The sequence below is a fragment of the Lycorma delicatula genome, chromosome 5, assembly GCF_047948215.1.
Source record: "Lycorma delicatula isolate Av1 chromosome 5, ASM4794821v1, whole genome shotgun sequence".
Classification (NCBI taxonomy): Eukaryota; Metazoa; Arthropoda; class Insecta; order Hemiptera; family Fulgoridae; genus Lycorma; species Lycorma delicatula.
The window spans coordinates 166401341-166420179 of NC_134459.1; the positions used below are offsets into that span (position 1 = coordinate 166401341).

At 31.7% G+C, this 18839-nt stretch overlaps 1 protein-coding gene across 1 annotated transcript in view; it reads right to left on the bottom strand.

Annotated features, from left to right (window-relative positions):
* LOC142325573 (very long chain fatty acid elongase 1-like) overlaps positions 1-18839 on the bottom strand; it is an 80975-nt gene that overhangs the window by 36097 nt on the left and 26039 nt on the right. The gene's annotated exons all lie outside the window — the stretch shown is intronic.

The window sequence follows — 18839 nt, forward strand, 5'->3', positions numbered from 1 at the left end:
GCGAGAGGATACTCGTCAGTCTTGGACTTACCAATCATAGACGATAGATGGAGTAGGGAACACTGGGACTGGCGAGTGTTACCACATGATGTGGTGAGTGACCATCATGCCACTATGATTACCATAAAAGACTATGTGACTAGAGAGAAAATGCCCTATAGTAGTTTTACAACGGAACAGATCGTGATCATAATCGATAAAACTGCCGAAAGGACGCAAAGGCCACGCAGTTTTTTACAGGTCATGGCAATTTCAATGAGTACCTCCACCGTGTTGGAAGAAGGCCAGGTCCAGACTGTATGTACTGCGAGAGAATTGACAATGCAGAACACACATTTTTCTGCTGCGAGAGGTGGGCAATTAAAAGGAGGAACCTGTGGCATAATAGGTATGAGCCCAGCAGAGGTCCTAGAGCACATGTTGAGGAGTGAAATAAACTGGAAGAAGGTTACGGAATTTATAGTAGCAGTATTAACAGAGAAGGATATAGATGAAAGGCGACTAGGTTACTAGTGTAGAATAGGGTAGGGTGGACAGCCTCAGTGGTGAGAGATGGCACGCTGAGATGTGTCGTTCTCAATGATCCACTGAGGACTCCAAGGGTTTAGATAGGTTCTGATGAAGAAAAAGAGTAAGAAAAGACCCGGTACCACGTTACGGCTATTCGAGGTATGTCGTGGTTTCCAAATGGGCAAACAGAAAATCACTCAAAAGAGCTGACACCGGCGAGCCGACCTGCCATGCCGGACGTTCAGCCGGTAGGCGGAGAGGCTCGTTAGAGTTTACCAGACACTCCCCTGGGTGGCCCAATACCAACCAGTCGGACCAGCCCAGGGGAGTAGAGTGAAAAAAAAAAAAACAAAAAAAAAGGCGATCCATACTATTCCTAATCGGACAATATATTTTGACGTCATCCGCAAACATCTGAAAATTGCACGTCAAAAGATCCCCGATATCATTTATAAAAATAATAAAAAGAAGGGGACCCAAAAACAGAGCCTTGGGGCACTCCAGACTTAGCTAAGAAGGATCCCTTTAGACAACTGTCCACCAAAACGCACCGAAAAACGCCTGTCACGAAGATAAGAGGACAGCCAATCATTAAAACGATCGCTGAAGCCGAAGCCCTTGGTCTTTGATAACAACAAATGATGGGGCATCTTGTCAAAAGCTTTGGTAAAATCAAAATATATCACATCTACTTGACCCCTATGCTCAATTGCATTAACTGTTCATGCAAAAAGGTGGCCAAATTAGAAGCTGGTGAGCGACTTTTAATAAATCCATGCTGAAATGACGATAACATCGGGAGAACATGGTCATAAATATGTCCAAATAGAATCCTTTCGAAGACCTTGGAAAAGGTACCGAGGATAGAAATAGGCTTGAAATTATCCAGAGAAGGGACACCAGGCTTAGCTGTAGGAGTAATAACTGCGTGTTTCCATAGGGAAGGAAAAGAAAAAGACGACAAGCTCCAATTAAACAGGGAAGCCAGGATAGGAGAAACAATCTCATTTAAACCTTTGATAACAAACGCAGGAATCCGATCCAAACCGACCGCCGATCTAGCGTTAACAATGTTTATAGCACTGGATACGTCAGAAGATGAAACCATCGGAATGTCAAGAATCTGATCGTTGTCAATACAGGCGTCGCCAGATGTAGTCTGCGTAGGAAAGTCCTGGTATACTGATTGAAAATATTCACCAAAATGCTGACAACTCAACCGAGGATCAGAAATAGTCCGTCCATCGACAATAGGGGCTGGAGTCCTCATAGAGTTAGACTTCTGTCGAGAAATATATTTCCAAAAATTCCTGGGATTAGAACAAAGGTCAGATTCACACTTCCGAGCCCAAACCACTCTGGCATCCGCTATCGCGTACTTAACATCTCTACGCAGCCGAGATAATAAGAAATCATCTGACAGACCAGAAAATTTAAACCTGCAATGAGCAGCCTTCTTCCTCATCAGAAGATTAACAATGTTCCTATTGAACGAAGGTGGAAATTTGGTTGACTTAGGACAAAAGGCAGGAACATGTTTATCAATCGCTGCAGTAATTATTTTCTGTAACCCCAGAACCGATTCTTCCAAATCGACGGTTAAGAGAATACTACACCAATCAACAAACCTCACATCGTCATACAACGCACGATAGTCACTACGATCATAGCGAAAAACCAGGCCCGTTTACGCCACATCAAGCGACTTTAAGGAACCCAATTTCAAATGGAGGATGGACCTTATCAGGGCAAACAAGAGCCTCAGCATCTCTTGTAAAAATCCTGCAGTTAGTCAAAATTAAATCCAAACCATTATTGTAGAAGGAAGGATCCGTTGTTTCGTGTGTAAAAACGTCCAACTTCATCATGTCAACAAAATAAAAAACCAGTCGTGCCTTACATTCAGCATAAAACCCAATATTTGCAGGAAGACTTCTAGTAGACCAGCACACTCCAGATACATTAAAATCACCCACAATACAAATATCAAAACATAAATTATCTACGTGCCTATACAGAAAATCAAAATATTGGTCTAGGAGACTTGAAGCTAAAAACGGAGCAACATACATAATACAAACCAACAAATTCTTCATGCCTGGTCGAATTAGCTCAACCCACACAGCCTCAGGAAACGTCTCGAGGTCCTTCCTTCTCGTACACCTAATGATTGATTTTACAAAAATAGCCGAACCACCACCACGCTGAAGTAAAGAAGCAGCATAATCCCGGTCAGCCCCGAAAAACATGGTAACAGTCTGGAAACAGATTGACATCACAGTGCTCATCACTAAGCCAAGTCTCAGTCAAGGCAATCACGTAGAAGTGAAAATCAATCAAGGACGCGAAAATGTCATCCTGCTTAGTCCTCAAACCACGAACATTCTGGTAGATCATCCTCAATTTATCCATCGCTACCGAGCTGCAATCCATTCTCCCGTGAACCTTTTTCTACAAACACTGCATCAGGCCTCAACGGACCATAAAATGGAGCCAATAGCGTACCAACAGGCCGGACCTCAGGACGAACAAAGCTGTCAAAATCCGAACCACAAACTTCAATTCGAAACGAGTTATACGAATCTTACCTAGTCTTCAGACGAATACACTGAAGATGTTGAAAGTTGTGTTTCCCAAGCAACTTGGTGATATCACCAACCCTGGTTGAAGAGTTAAATCTCGAAACAAAAAGAGCTTTAGTCTTGGGCTTAACCAAATCGCAGCATACGTCGCCGTTCCCAAAAACAGCTTTTTGAGACCTCACCCTTTTCTTAGGGTTAGACGGAGCAATGGAACCCTCAAGAAGAGACTTTACTTTGGGGCCTTTACGCTTCTCAGAGCCAACAACAGTCCAAGCAGTCTTCTCAGCCACAGCATGGGAGGCTGCAGTCAAAACATCATTCACAGGGTTAGCGGATTTATTTACAGCGTCAACTGTAGCAGAAGTAAGCCATTCAGCATTTTTGAAATCCACATGCGAAGCGTTTCCGGAGCATCTCATTGCATCCTGAATACACCCAGTATCAAAACTCCGCACTCGTGTCATGTTGCCATTACACTTAGCCGCATTAACTACAGAAGTAGCACAGTGAGATGGCAAGGAGAAGTTAATATTATCGTCACCACAACGAGGTCTAACTGGATCAGGAATAAGGTTAGCAGGCAAAAGAGAAGAAGAACCAGAGGAAAGAACATCCTTGTGTAAATTCCTATTTTGAACAACCATGCCAGTCATGACTACACTTCTTATTTCGCTAATCGAAGACTTCAAATCAGAATTCTCATATCGAAGACGTTTAAGTTCAAACCTTATATCATTAAGTTCAGACTGGAGGGCACGAATTATTTCTATAACTCCTTCGTAAATAGAAGACCGCAGAGATTGAAGTAAATCCTTATTAGCAATGATATCGCTCTGCTTATAACAGCTATCACAAACCACCTCGGGAAGATTTATTGAAAGACTCTTATCATTCATAATAGATTCAACACCCTTAACAGACAGCATATCTCTCCAAATAGAACTACTAACAGTACCATTATCAGATTCAATGTTTTGTCCAACAGAAGTGTTATCATCGATATGACATGCTTCTTTATGCAAGAGCCGCATTTAAAATTCTTGCTCTGAGAATACAATTTAACCTCCTCCGCTGAAAGTCCTAAATATATTTGATGATACCGAATTCTGCACACCACACAACGAAAATACTTCTGTTTCCCAAAGAAAATCTCATCACATAGTGGACAACGATTCGCGCTGCCCGGCATCGTGAACAACGTACGAACCAGAGAATTAAAGAAAATCACTTAAAAGAGGTAAAAGGGTCCAGATTTTACACTTCCATACTTCTGTAAAATAATAAAGAGAAATATAAAAAAAAAAAAAAAAAAAAAAAATGTAAACAAACAGATAAACAGTCCTTAGCAACCAGCAAAACCATCAAAATATTGCAAAGAATGTGTTCTTAAATACATAAGATGACACAAATAATTAATCAAAGACTAGATAAAACTAATAGTCAAATAAACACCAGTAGTTAGATGAAAATGAGACTACATTTCCGAGGAAAACTAGGTTACTTGGCAGAGCTAACCTTGAACACACACCACTAACCAACACATCGGTTCGAATCAGAATAAAAAAGTAGAAACATATGTCGTAATTATAGGTTAATTATACATGAAATTTTATTTTATATATTATTTTATAAAACAAATATTTTGTTGTTAAGAACAATCTTATCTTTTTTCTCATAAATGTAGAACTAAAAAAACTTTTCTATCCGTGGAAAAAAAGAGAAAATATTAGACCTCTCTTATTTTTTATCGAGTTTAATAAATTGATTTCTTAACGAAGTTATATGAATAAGATTAGAACTAAAATGATATAATAATGAGAATTGTTATTGCGAATTTACTGTAGAAGGTTTAACCGGTACCAAACATAATATTATTATAATAGCAATACAAGTACAGATTCCAAGAACTAGGAGCAGAATAGAATAATAAATGTCAAAAAGGTACTGCTAATATAACCCAATTTTTTCTGTTATGCAAATATGGTATTGGAAATGAAAAGTATTAAAACATAAGTTCTAAAAATCCATGAAACCTACGTAAGTAAATTGTAAAATGTTACTTCGAATCAGAATACAAATCTGGAAACATATGTCGTAATTATAGGCAATTACAAAAGAAAAATTAAATTTACCTTAAGAATATGTCCGGATGTCTAAGTACACATTTCTTATAAATTTGTACTTATTTTATAATATAGAATTTAAAAAAATTTCTGACCACGAATAACTGATAAATTTATAAGAATACATTAGACTTCGCTGATTTTGTATGGAGTTAATAAATAAAATCCATTTTCCGAAGAAAAATTAATACTAGATGAACCTTAAAATAGAGAAAGAGATAATCCTATCCAATTAACAAAAGTCTAACGTAGAAGATAGTTCAATATTGATTGTTTGGACACTTTAATATTGAAGCTCTGGACTGGTTGTCAAATTTTAGCATTTCTATCTGATTGTGGATACTTTCGTGTATTTGTGTGTGTGTGAGTGTGTGTTTATATATATATATAGTTAAATATTAATTTTCCGATCATAAGATCAGGTCTTAAAGAGTATAGTTTTTGCTAGATTACTGACAAAGTGAGTTTTCCAAAGATGTAACTCCTGTTTATTACGTGGATTTTTTTTAAACCGTATTTTAATAAACTAGTTTTGCAACAGCTTTTAGACAGTAATAGATTACAGCCAATTTCTATGATCTAAATTTGTAATGAATCAAATGCTTGTCTATTTACAGATTTAATCTAGTAGTTTTCTGTAAGCCTGATTTTCAGTTATGGTTTTTAAAAGTGAATATATAATGTCACCATTCTTTCAATAGATTTAGTTTTCTCTTCAGCCTTTCCGAAACTAAACTCGCTGCTTTTTACGAGTGATTCAATAGTAACGATGGTTTAAACGAAAAAATTCATCGTTTTATTTTTATCAGAATCAAAATGTAGGTAAAATTTTAGCAGTACATTTTGACAGATTTTAGTTAAAATTTAATGGACAAATATAATCTGCCAAACTACTTTGGCAAGAGTAGTAATGTATTTTACACGATTTTAAAACAACTTAAAAAATAAAATACATTTATTTTAACGGTGTCAACCTGATTTTTCCCAATTTCTTCTTTCTTTCTTTTTGGAACAAATAAGGATGGTTAATCCCTTAATTTCAAAAGTAACGGTATGTGGTTGAGAAAGACGAGATATTGATAGGAGTTTCGTGACTTAGTTTTCCACTACCAGAAGCATATCTCTTCTTTTGATCAAATAGCCAATCGTACTCAAATATTTTAATACAAATGTACACGTTCTCCTTTATTTCTGTACAGTATTTCTGCACTCATATAATTGTAAGTTACAAGCTTATCCTGATTTTATGAATAAATAAATACTAACTTTTTCAGTTTCTGAATTATTAATCATTTCTGTAAATACTAAATATATATTTAATCAATATTTAAAAAAAATCCCATCAATTATATCAGTAAATTACGTAACTCTTAAATAATTTAAAAAAAAAAACATATTTGACATATAGGCAAGATGTCCATAAAAGAGATGTGACAGTGACGTGATGAGACTAAGCTATTAAACTTAATAATATTAAACTATAAAGTTCATTAAATAATAAATAAAGGAATAGCACTAATAGAAGCGATGAATATGGCGAATGAGTGGTACAGCAGTGACACACGTTTACCACTCAATTACAACGTACATTTTTGCTTGTTCCGTAACTTCTTGTCTAGTTTCAGTTTACTAAAAATTTGTCACTTTTTTGCACAAGTTTCTCATCTCATTATTTGTTATGTTAAATTTAAAATACGTTCTAATAGCGTTACAAAAAGTTTTCAATTTTTAATTTTATTATTAATTTCAGAATGTAAATTTTGAACTAAAATATTGAATGTTTATTTTTAAATATTATTTATAAATATACTCTTATAAGATTAATTCTTTAAAACTATTAAATGATCTGAAATTTTTTTACGCCCGCCGAAAGTGATGTAGGCTTACCCAAATTTGCGTTTTATTTGTTTTAAGTTATATACGTTTGTTAAGTGTACATAATAAAACATCTTTGTTCTGAGGAAGATGACATTGTGACTTAACTGCTTATAGGATTCTGTTGGCGTTAAAATACGCCAAAAGTACCCCGTTCCAGATTACAGTTACTTATTATATGAAGTTCAGCTTTTCCCCCTCCCGCTTCTATACAACACTATGCATTCGTCTCTGTAGGCGCCAGGCCTTATTGTACATTATACAAAAATACATACATATATATATGCATTATTTCTATACGTTTATAAACTCTGTTAATAACTTAAATGAAATTACTCGATAATACATTGACCGCAGATCAAAAGTTGATGATCGTTGAAAATAATAAATTAGATTACAAAAAAATGAACTAATAAATAATATTATACGTATAGTTGTTAGATAATTCATCAGTCATTTATTATTTTTAGTATTATTAATATTTATTTTTATGGCAACAAAAAATGTGTGAATGAATGAATCAAGAAAGAGATTAAATAGAAATTTGAATTCAAATATACATATATATATATATATATATACATTAAATAAAATTAATTCTTTTTGACTGGTAAAACTAATCAAATAGTCAAATAGAATAACTGACTAATAAACATGATTAGTTTTTATTATGACAAAGTAGTTAGTATAATTAGGTAATTTGTCCATTAAACATACATTTAAATTTATACTGATAATTAATGAGCGCAATTATATTTTCTTTTGTTGTTAAATTGACTTATAACAGCTGTATTTTAGAAGCTCCGTAATTATTACCAATATAAAATAATAACATCGGTATAATAAATAAGCATTTCTTTCTTATTACTGATGTCGATTACTCTTTAATATCGCCATTAAATTTGTATAAAAATGGTCAGATAATGAAAAATACATTATTGTTTTTAAATTTATTATTGAAAAAAAAAGGACAAATGCGTTCTTAAATCTAAAAAAATTATGTTTTATTTTAAGGTTATCAAAAAAAAAACGTAAGTTTGAGCCGTAAACGACTGCCAAAACGTAAAATTATAAAAATCACTATGTCCCTTAAATACGTTTTTTTTTTAAGTTGAAATTATTTTCTAGTTATGTTAAAATTATTTTATTAAAACATATTACAATTTTGTGTATATATATATATATATATATATATATATATATACTTTTTTTGTGACCGGCGACTATAAAACCATATTTAATTGTTTATCCCTGGCTGAATTCCTTTTCTCCCAACTCTCCTTCATTTTCAAACTATATTCTTCCTTACTTTCTTTTGCAATTTTGTCAAACATTTTTTCATCCTGACCACTGTAGGGGAAGATACCAGCTTTTTGACGATCCCGGTTGCTATATTACCCTCTCTGTTGCTAGCCCTGATGGGCTTTACGGAAGGTCGACTTTTAAACCCACTAAACCTGATAATATATCCCAGTCATCAGATTGGCATCTATCAGGATACCACCTACGCAAATGCCTCGGTAGATATTTGCATCAGTGTATTTAAATAACTTACTACACCTTCGTATAGCTTCTTCTAAACACGACCATCTACCGTAACTTAACTATCAAATTAACCAATTAGCGGAAGCGCGTCCCCGCGCCTTCCTCTAATACCGAAGGTTTTACACTAAACTCTTCCCATATCTATTTCAATTTACTTCATTACTTGATTGAATATTTAAACACAAAAAACACTATTAACCCGTCATTGCTGGATCAGAGAGCGTTGTGCTCACCCTACATGCTTTTTTTGTTATAGTTCTTAGAAATACGACTGACTATGTACCTCTTGTATTGGACATTTAGAAATATTAGTCATCATTATTTCTTATCATATTTTTTTACTGATGTATACAAAACAGTGAAAGTGAACAGTATACAGTTCGTTCACTGTCATATCGGTGAACGCAACGCTGAGTAACTAATTTCAAATTCAAATTCTTTTATTTCTTTCACATTTAATATATTAATAATTAATGGATTAATCCTAATACTAATTATAATTGTACTCTAAGGTTATCTATGCATAGTCTAGATCCAATATTAACATTGTTTTATAATACAATTTAATATTTATTATTTAACTCAACTTAATTTACATGATTTATAATCGGAAGTGAGTTTTGTAAAAGATGAAAGATTAGGTGTCCACAAGGGTCTTGCCCGTTTTGTGGCACCATCCCTTTTATATTAATCTGTTTAGTTAGAGTAAGGGGCCAAAAAAGAAACAGTTTTATCTTATATAGGAGAATTAGTTTTGGTTCAATTCATGATTTACTCTGGCGGAAACTTATCTTTTCTGCAATTTAGTATAGAGAAGATCAATCGTCGTCAAATATTTATGTATACTAATAAACCGTTCATCCAGTGCTACCCATGAAGTTATATATGTAAAATATCTATTACTATGTTTAGACCAATAATATAAAGCGTTATAATTAATTATATATGTAATCATAAATCATGTAATTACACGGAACAAACTTTCAGCGTCATCAATATTAATTAGCCATCGTCTTAATAGCTTTAAGAAAGTGTTAAGGTTCCTACTCGTCTTTATATGATTAGGAAGTATGTTATACAATCTAGGAGCAGTATTTGAAAAGAACTTCATATAACTCGTCTTATTTGCTCTGGGGACATACATTCCTTTTACTTCTAAGTTCGTACTCGGTTGTCGTACTTTCTCTATGACCACTTCTGATGAAGAAAGTTTTCATTACTTTATAAACATATAAATAACGTAGCGTTAATATAGACAATTCCCTAAATATTGGGAAAGAATGATCCGTAGTTCTTTTTTTACTTATCATTCTAACGAATCTTTTCTGGATTTTGATTATCGAATCTAAATTTGTAAGATAAGTTTCTCCCCAACAGCTGAGCCGTAGTCTAGTCGACTGTGCACAATAGCAAAATAAAGTTTTCTCGTGGTTATTTTTGGGGATAATTTGTTTAAAAAATAAAATATCCTAAGATAGCTTAATAGCTTTTGCTTTACTAGCGCGATATGATTCTTACAGGTTAGCCCAATATCTAACACAATGCCCAAGTATTTACAAATATCACGTTGTTCGATCTCAGACATTCTAAACAATCGTATTTATTTATCACACTAGTAATTGTATTAGGGAAAAAAATCAGTTTTTTCACGTGTATATTTATGCAGTTCTATATTTTCACGTTTTTATACAAGTTTGTGCGTAAAATGTCATTCTGCTATTTGTAAGGAGCATACAGTAACAATCTGAAGAATACCAAATAAAAAGAAGAGACCAAAAACCGAAAGCAATGATTAGCTAAAATATTACTCTATAATAATTGAACTATTTTAGCTTCATGGGGTACATTTTTTCAAAAATTTGTAAAGTTGATTCTTTTTTAGTTCTAGGAAACTTATTAGTTATTGGTAGCGTAAAAACAATTTTCTTATAATTTGTCGCAGTTGTCTATTATCTTTTAATTTTTAAACTGGAAACTTAAAAGTTTGGTTTTTTATATAATAAATAAAAATAAGTACAGAAATAAATTACGTTGTTACGCAAGCACGATCATAAGTGTATCTAAATTCTCCAGAAGCAACCCTAACAAAATACTTCATTTACCTAAGTAAATAATAGTTATTAAACAACACATATCAGAAAATTAATTTTGTATCATTAGTTAGTAATAACGAACAATAAGAAATACTTACTTGCGTAAAATTGACAATAATCTAACTATGGAAGTGAAAAAATCGAACGGTGAGCGGGGCCCTCACTAACCAGTAACGGAATAACATATGGCCTAGCCACCAATGCCGAATTAAAATATAAAAAAAAAACTCACTCGTTTATTTTCAAACAGTTATGAAACCTACTGAGTAGAATAAATTCGGCCTACATTATATTTCTACCTAGAGAAGCACGATTATCGATTTCTATTGTGTGTTCAGGTTCACCAATCCATAGCTTATTTAATAATTGAGGAATGAGCACAAACCTTCGGAAGATAACACTTCTAATCTCTGACTGCTTCCACTTTAATCTCGAATTTATCAGGGCAGAATTTTTTCGTGGCGTATTCCCTACACCAGCAATAAGTAATTGCTACTCCTTAGTGCCACCCAGGATCCCAAGCGTAGATTGATTTCCGTTCTACAAATTGTTCTTTGCATAGCCAATAATTGGACAGTGGACTGGAAATGCCAGAGCCTTTTGATCCCGTTCTGGAACATCTTTCCCTGATGTTGAATTCCGTAATGCTGAAAACACCGTACAGCATTCCTTTTGAGTTAAATTTCTCAGGAAGTTCAAACAAGGACATTCTATTTCTACCGTATTTCTATAAGTAAAGGCGAACAAAGCTAAAATACAACTAAAATACATAATAACGTTGTTAGCTACTATAAAAGAGATTAATCAGAAAAGATAAGATATAATTGAGTTTAAATTTTGTTTTGTTAGATGTTATAAATTATTTGTTTCTTCTTCCAGTAAATAATATTAATTTTGTTAGCTTGTTCCAATGTGTGCTTCGATCTAGTAACTTGTGCATTCATATTCATTACGTTTCTGTGTATTTTTTTTTTGTGCGTGCTAACTTCTTACGCCCTGTTTGTTTTTCACGTTATCTGCACGCTTCATAAAGATTCTGTTACTTTTATATTTCATTTTTTCGTTTCATTAGAGTTCTTCTTTACAATTTCCATTCATTTAAAAATGTCCTTATTCAAACGACATTAAATCTTCCTTTTCAGTTAATCCAAGTTTTTCTTATTTTATTTTTACTTCCTTGTTCGAAATAAAAGAAGTATTGTGACCGCGAAAAGTTTCAGTTTTGAGATTTCAACGGAAATATCCATTTTGACCATTCCTGAATCCATTTGAGCAGTTTCGGTGTGACGTCTGGACATACGTACAAAAAAAATCAAAAACGTTTTACTCAAAAAAAAAATTCGTACTCAAAAAATTTTTGAGTTATGCGTATCTCGCATAACTCAAAAACGGTTAGCCGTATAATGTTGAAATTTTGGATTATGGACTGTTGTAACATCTAGTTGTGCATCTCCCCTTTTTATTGCAATCGTCTGGACCAAAAGTGTTCAAATATGCCAACATCCAAAATAATTTGGATTTTGGAATTTTTTAACTGCAGTAATCAGCCCTCACTGGGAGCTTTTAAACGATATATCATAATTATTACTTATTTTCGTTGTTTCCATAGTTGTAATAAGAAATTATAATTTTAATTAATCAAATATCTGTATCGTATAAGGGGAAGGCACGTCGGTTCAAATCCGATTTTACTTCCTTTATTTTTTAACTTTTTTTTAATTTAAGTATATTTATTTGTTAACTATTAACCTCTGGTTGTAAAAAAATGTGTATATGTAATTTAACAGGCTTACAAGTAAGTCAGTGGTGTCCACATCAGATTTTTTTCTAAGTTTATATTCAAAATAGTACAAAAAGAGGGGTTTTAATTTGTTATAATATTTATTGTAGAGGCAATCTATTGGTTAAGGCTAGAATCAAAGAGCAAAAAGGATACTTTAAATTACACGCATGGCCGTAGATTGATTTCGTATCTTTACGCTTGACAGCGCCACTAGCAAAAATGGCGACTCTTAAACAGAAAGGCTACTGTGTTTATCAGTTTTCTAAATACGACTTTACAGAGTCGTATTTAGTTACAGTTCAGTTACTAAGTTACAGTTCAGGATACGTGCATAATCAGTTTGAAACGACCAAATGTCTGTGTAAAGGGAAAAATACGCGATGACCGAGATTGTCTAATCAAAATGTTGAACGGGCCAAGAAGTCTGTTAGGATGGCTGATAACGAACTAGCAATCCCGGTGATAACAATGTAGAATGTTTTACAGGAACGCTTACATATCTGTCCGTATCGTTTATGGCTGTTGCAGCGTTTGAAGCTTACCGACTAAGCTGTACGTGCCGATTTTGTGATCAAAATGTTGCAGCATGAAGATGATGACTTTTACGATCCTATTGTGTTTAGTGATGAGACAAAATTTTATGTTAGTCGAAAAATTAACACAAAACGCCTGCGTCTAGGGGATCAAAAAATCCCTATAAAAACTTATAATACGAAATGTTCTCCCCAAAATTAAATGTTTCTGCCCTATAACCCGTTATAAAATTTACAAACCATTCGTTTTCGTCGAAGAAAGCGTAACAGAAGTTGTTTATTTGGATGTCCTGCATGGCTCTTTCGTCGACTGCAAGGTGTACCAGAGAATTTCTTTTTTGGCAACAAGTTGGTGCTCCTTCTCATGTCAGCTCCTCTCCACGGGGTTAATTGAATGACATTTTCTCTAATCACTTGATAGGCCGGCATAGACCCAGTGTCAGAGCTTATTTACGGTGGTCTTTATGGTCATCCGATCTGACACCTTGTAACTTTTTCTTTCGGAATTTTATAAAGAATCTTGTGTATTTGCCTGGGCTATCTATCGATTCATCCAACCGGGGAAAACTGTAAGACGTATTCTTTCATTTTATTTGTGATTCATTACCTTTAAGTAAAAGTTAAGAGATATTAAATAGCTTTAAAACCCCGACATTATTTATTCTAAACCCTGTAAATAAATATATCATAGAGATTGCGAGGAAATCTTTTAAAATTAAAAATATAACCCACAAATAAAACATATTATATAAACTTATTATTTTTTTTAGATTCTAATGTACATTCTAGCCTTTAGAAGTGAATGGATGAAAAGTTGGTAACGCTTCAGGCATATCCTGTGATAATTTGTGTGGTGTATTTAAATCACGAATTATTGGAAATTTTACAGTTAAAATACAAAATAAAATTTAGTAATTAAATACTTAAAGCGAAGCAGAATTATTTTAAGTAGTATTATGAAATTCTCTAATGTAAATTTCATAATTGAATAATGTATATTACATATAATAACAATATAAAGAAAAAAATTAGTACCAAATATAAAAAAACGAAAAGAAATAAATATAAATCTATCGATAAATTTTGGGTTTAGAACTGTTGTAACTTCTAGTTGTGCACCTCCCTTTTTGTTGCAATCGTCTAATCAAAAGTGTCCAAAAAAGCCTAAAATCCATAAAATACGATTTTGGACTTTTCCTAGAATGCCGAAATAAGCCCTCATTGAGAACTTTCCAACGATATATCATAAGTAGTACTTATTTTCGTTGGTTCCAGAGTTAAACCAAATGAAATTTTAATTAATGAAATGTTTGGATCTTAGAAGGGGATGGCACATCGGTTCGAATCAGACTTCATGTACTTTTTTTTAACTTTATTTTTAATTTAAAAATATTGATTTATTAATAATTTTTATCCTCTGATTGTAAAAAAAATTACATAAATAATTCAATAATAATAAAAAACAAATATGAGAATAAAATATCAGAAGTTATTAATGAAATAAAATTTGATATACAATAAAAAAAATTATTCTGAAAACCTATTTCCAATCCTTCTGGGGGTTCTGCTGGACGGATTTCACTGATTTTTTTTTTATTCTGCTCTAAATGACTCACAGATGTGTCATCAATGACTCCTAACTTTTATCTCTTGTTGGAAAGTTATCAGAAAAACAAGTTTATTAGGGGGTGAGACGAGTTGTAAAAAGGAATAGGTTTTTAATAGATTTTTTAAATATATAATATTACTTCGTAATAATAAAACTGTCAAGCAGCACAGGTCCACCAGGTTTTTAGCCGATTTTTTAAAATATATATCCTTATTTTGTAATAACGTTACGGTACAGTAAGGGAACACTAGTCTTTTTATACAGTGTAAGGCCATTAAGTAACATTTCAACTTTTTTATGAATGTGTACATAATTTTTTTTTACAAACTGAGATAATTTGTAAATAAATTCTTGGATGAAAGTACGGAATTATGACATTTATTTAATGTTACACAGTTTGATTTAGGCATATACCTGGATCACAGAGCTAACGGTAAATAAAACAACACTAGCGTTGTTTTCACTAGTTTTATAAAAAGTTCAATTTTTTCGCAATTGCTTAAGTAATATTCTTTTAAGAGATAATACTAGAAATATAGAAATTATATCCACGTAGTAAGTAGCTCCGCAATATATTAATTCGTAGTCTAGACTACTCTGTATCGGGAAAAATATAAATTACTATTTATCTCTTTAGAACAAAGATTTGATAAGAAGTAAAACGAAATTTACGAGATTATTCCATATTTTCTTCAAGTTATCTGTGTGAATTTTCCAAGAAGGTTGCTTATCTATAAAAATGCGGAATATATTTCAGAAGTTTCTATAGAAAACAAATTTAATTAAATATGCTTCATTCTACATAAAGTATATTATTTTTCTATTTTTATTTATCGTTTATTATCAGAATTAAAGTTTCACGCACTGATTATTTTTATTTTTGATTTCATTCAACTTTTTTTTTGGTTTTCATACTTAAAATAGCATTTTAATCTTTAAATGTTGTAAACATATCTAAATCATATTTTATTTTTGTAAACTTATAAAATTAATTTATTGGCTTATTCTTCTTTATTATATTATGATCTAGTTACGAATTATAATTTTTTTGTATTTATTGTTACGAATTAATAATAAATGTTTTTGTTATTTATGATACTTGTGTTACTCAAAATTTCAGGAATTATTTTTATATCTAGATCGTAACTCGGTTCAGAGCAGTAAAATAATTTTAGTTTTTAATTTTTGGTTGGAAAGTCTAAATATACATAGCTTTAACATTTATTTATATTGTAAACAATTTTTTACAATTATTTTAAGAATCTTAGAGTATTTTATATGTAGTTCTTATCATCGTGGCGCCATTTCTACTTTTATTTAGTTGAAGCTACAACTTGGTCCAAGAATATAATAAATGTTAATAACATCGCTACTAAAAAAGAGAGAGAGAGAGAGTGATATGTCTGAAGAAAAATACATATATTAATATTACATATAATCCTTGTATATTGCAATAAAGGAGTATATGATATTACCTTACCGAGGTGGAATATATAGTTTAGTCTTATTAATTTGATCATGTTTATAGTAAGACTTAGGGGTGTTTTTGTCGAGCGGTACCGCGAGTTGTGGGGTGTTATGAAATATAGAGGCACTAATGTTCCTCCACTGTGCATACCCGATAAGAAAAGAGAAGATTTATTGCTCGCAGCGGGATATTAATAGTATCCATGAGGAAGTATTTTTAACGTGTAGAGACATGTCGTTTTCAACCCACTTGTGGATTTATCGCTGCTATGGAAAATAATGACGGCTCCTCTCTGCACTTTTCCAGAAATCATGGAGCCCATTAGAGGCCTGTAGTTCTATAATATTAATGTATTGTTCCCCTTTAACATCGCCGAGTTGTGTTACCTACATCATTTTAAATTTCTTTTCATAAAGAATTCTTTTACGTTCAAGAATATACATATATATAAAACATTCAAGATATGCAAAATTTTTCTATTTTCAAACAAGACGTTCAGTAAATATTTCCTATTATGCTTACTATTTTATACGTTACCTGAATATAGTGCTCAGTTGTTTAGGTATATTAGTAGCGTATGAAATCGTCAATTAATTACACATTTAAGTAGTGGTTGGTGGTTTGAGAAAATATTACTTCATTTACTTTCAGGAGAAACGGTCTAAAATATTCTTACAATAGAACCCTGGTAGAAAATGATGTAATATAATTAAACTGATATAAGTTGTGTAAGATGTAAAAGGTATAATTAAACATTTTAGCTAAAAATCAGATTAATTAAAAAAAAAAAAAAAAATTAATCATTTCATATACTACGCTTAATTAAAAAATGATAAAATGTAAAAACAAAACATGAAAATAATTAAAATTTCATTTAAAAATCGTTTTATTTAACTTGACTTTTTTTATTTGGCAAAATAAATATTAGTTTGTACCAAAAATACTTTGTGTAAATTTGTTTTATGAAAAACTTTGAATGAGATCAAATTCTATTTATTTTAATATTTATATACTAATAAAAGGAAATTATTTTTATTATTATTAAGTAAATTATTTTATTTCCGGTTTGAATAACAGACAGTGAAAACCGGTGTACTTTGATGGCTGAGGTTCAATTAACATCACATTTTCAGGAATAGTTGGTCTGAATCCGTAAAATATTATACCTTATTTACGTTATACACAACATCATCATCTCATTGAGCAATGGGATTGCTTATTTTTCACAAGTTGTATTTTTCAAAGTGTGCAGCGTACAAATAAGAACAGAAAACAACGATTTATCAATGTATAAACATGTATATAAACGTATATGATATAAATATTTTGTATTCGTATAAATTTTGATAAAATGTATAAATATATATATATATATATATATATATATATATATCAAAAAGTAATATTACTTCAATAAAAAATTAAAAAAAGTAACCAAATAAAAATTTAGGAAAGAGAAATGTCGTAAAATAATACTTGCAAAATTATATTCGTTTAAATTTGATGAAATCTTTTGACCCTTCATTTGATTGATACGCTTTTTCTATATATATATATATATATATATATATATATATATATATATAATAATAATAATAGTAATAATAACTAAACTCTATTCCTTGGTTAGACAGGTATAAAAATACAAAATAAGTTAGAAAATTATCCAAATTAATAGAAAACTTTCTAATGCAATTGATTAGGTCAACAACCAAACAAACAAAATAATAAAAACAAAAGCATAAAACTTTGACGTTTCGTCCAAGATGATGGACTTTATCAAGACAAACAACAAATGACAAAAAACAGCACCAGCAAACACTAATAAACCCCCCCACTACCAAATCTAAAAAAAAACAAAACCCCCACTACTAAAAATGTTAACATTTACTCCCTCCACAATTCCAATGATAACATTAAGTTACAACCCGAACAAGAAATACTAATCCTAAATTAAAAAACCAAACTACAAAAAAAAACTAAAACCAACAAATAACCAATAAGCACAACTCATACTTATGTATTAATTTAAAACCCATTAGCATATATAATACTTAAATCAGAAGCTAGTCTTCTAGGAAAAATCGAGGATTTATTGGGAGATGATTCACATTAAAAACGATGTAAATAAGAGAACGGTCATATTAGATTGGGAAAATCACTAAAACGGCCACCATCTTGAAACGTTAAAACATTTCGTAACGGTAATAGTCCAATGTTTTTATTACTAAAATTATTTTCATGCAAAATTTCAGCTCATTTGGTTGTTTCGTTTTTGCGTGAAGGAGTACCACCAGACTCAACAGACTCCACTTGATATTTAGGAATATAAATTATAAATAAAATTTATAAGATTGCTTTCCACGGCCTCTAATAGTATTTTTTGTCGTTATGTCGCTGAAAACATTCAAGAGTTGCTTTAGTTAAAATGATGATGCTCACTGTAAAGCCTTTCCCATTAGTGGAATAAAACTGAGTATTACCACCATTTTATTAGGCTAAGCATGATGATACGCAGACTTGTATCTAATTAAAGAAGAATATGAGGAGGTCATTTGACTTCTAGAATCTCTGAAATGGAAAAATTTTTAATCTTGAAAACGGTACGTCGTTTACAGAAGTGACTTGTGACTTAATGTCAGATAGCCTACAATGATACGGTCATGACATGTAAACTATAGAGTGTGTCAAATAGTAAAGGAAAGAATTTCAGAATAT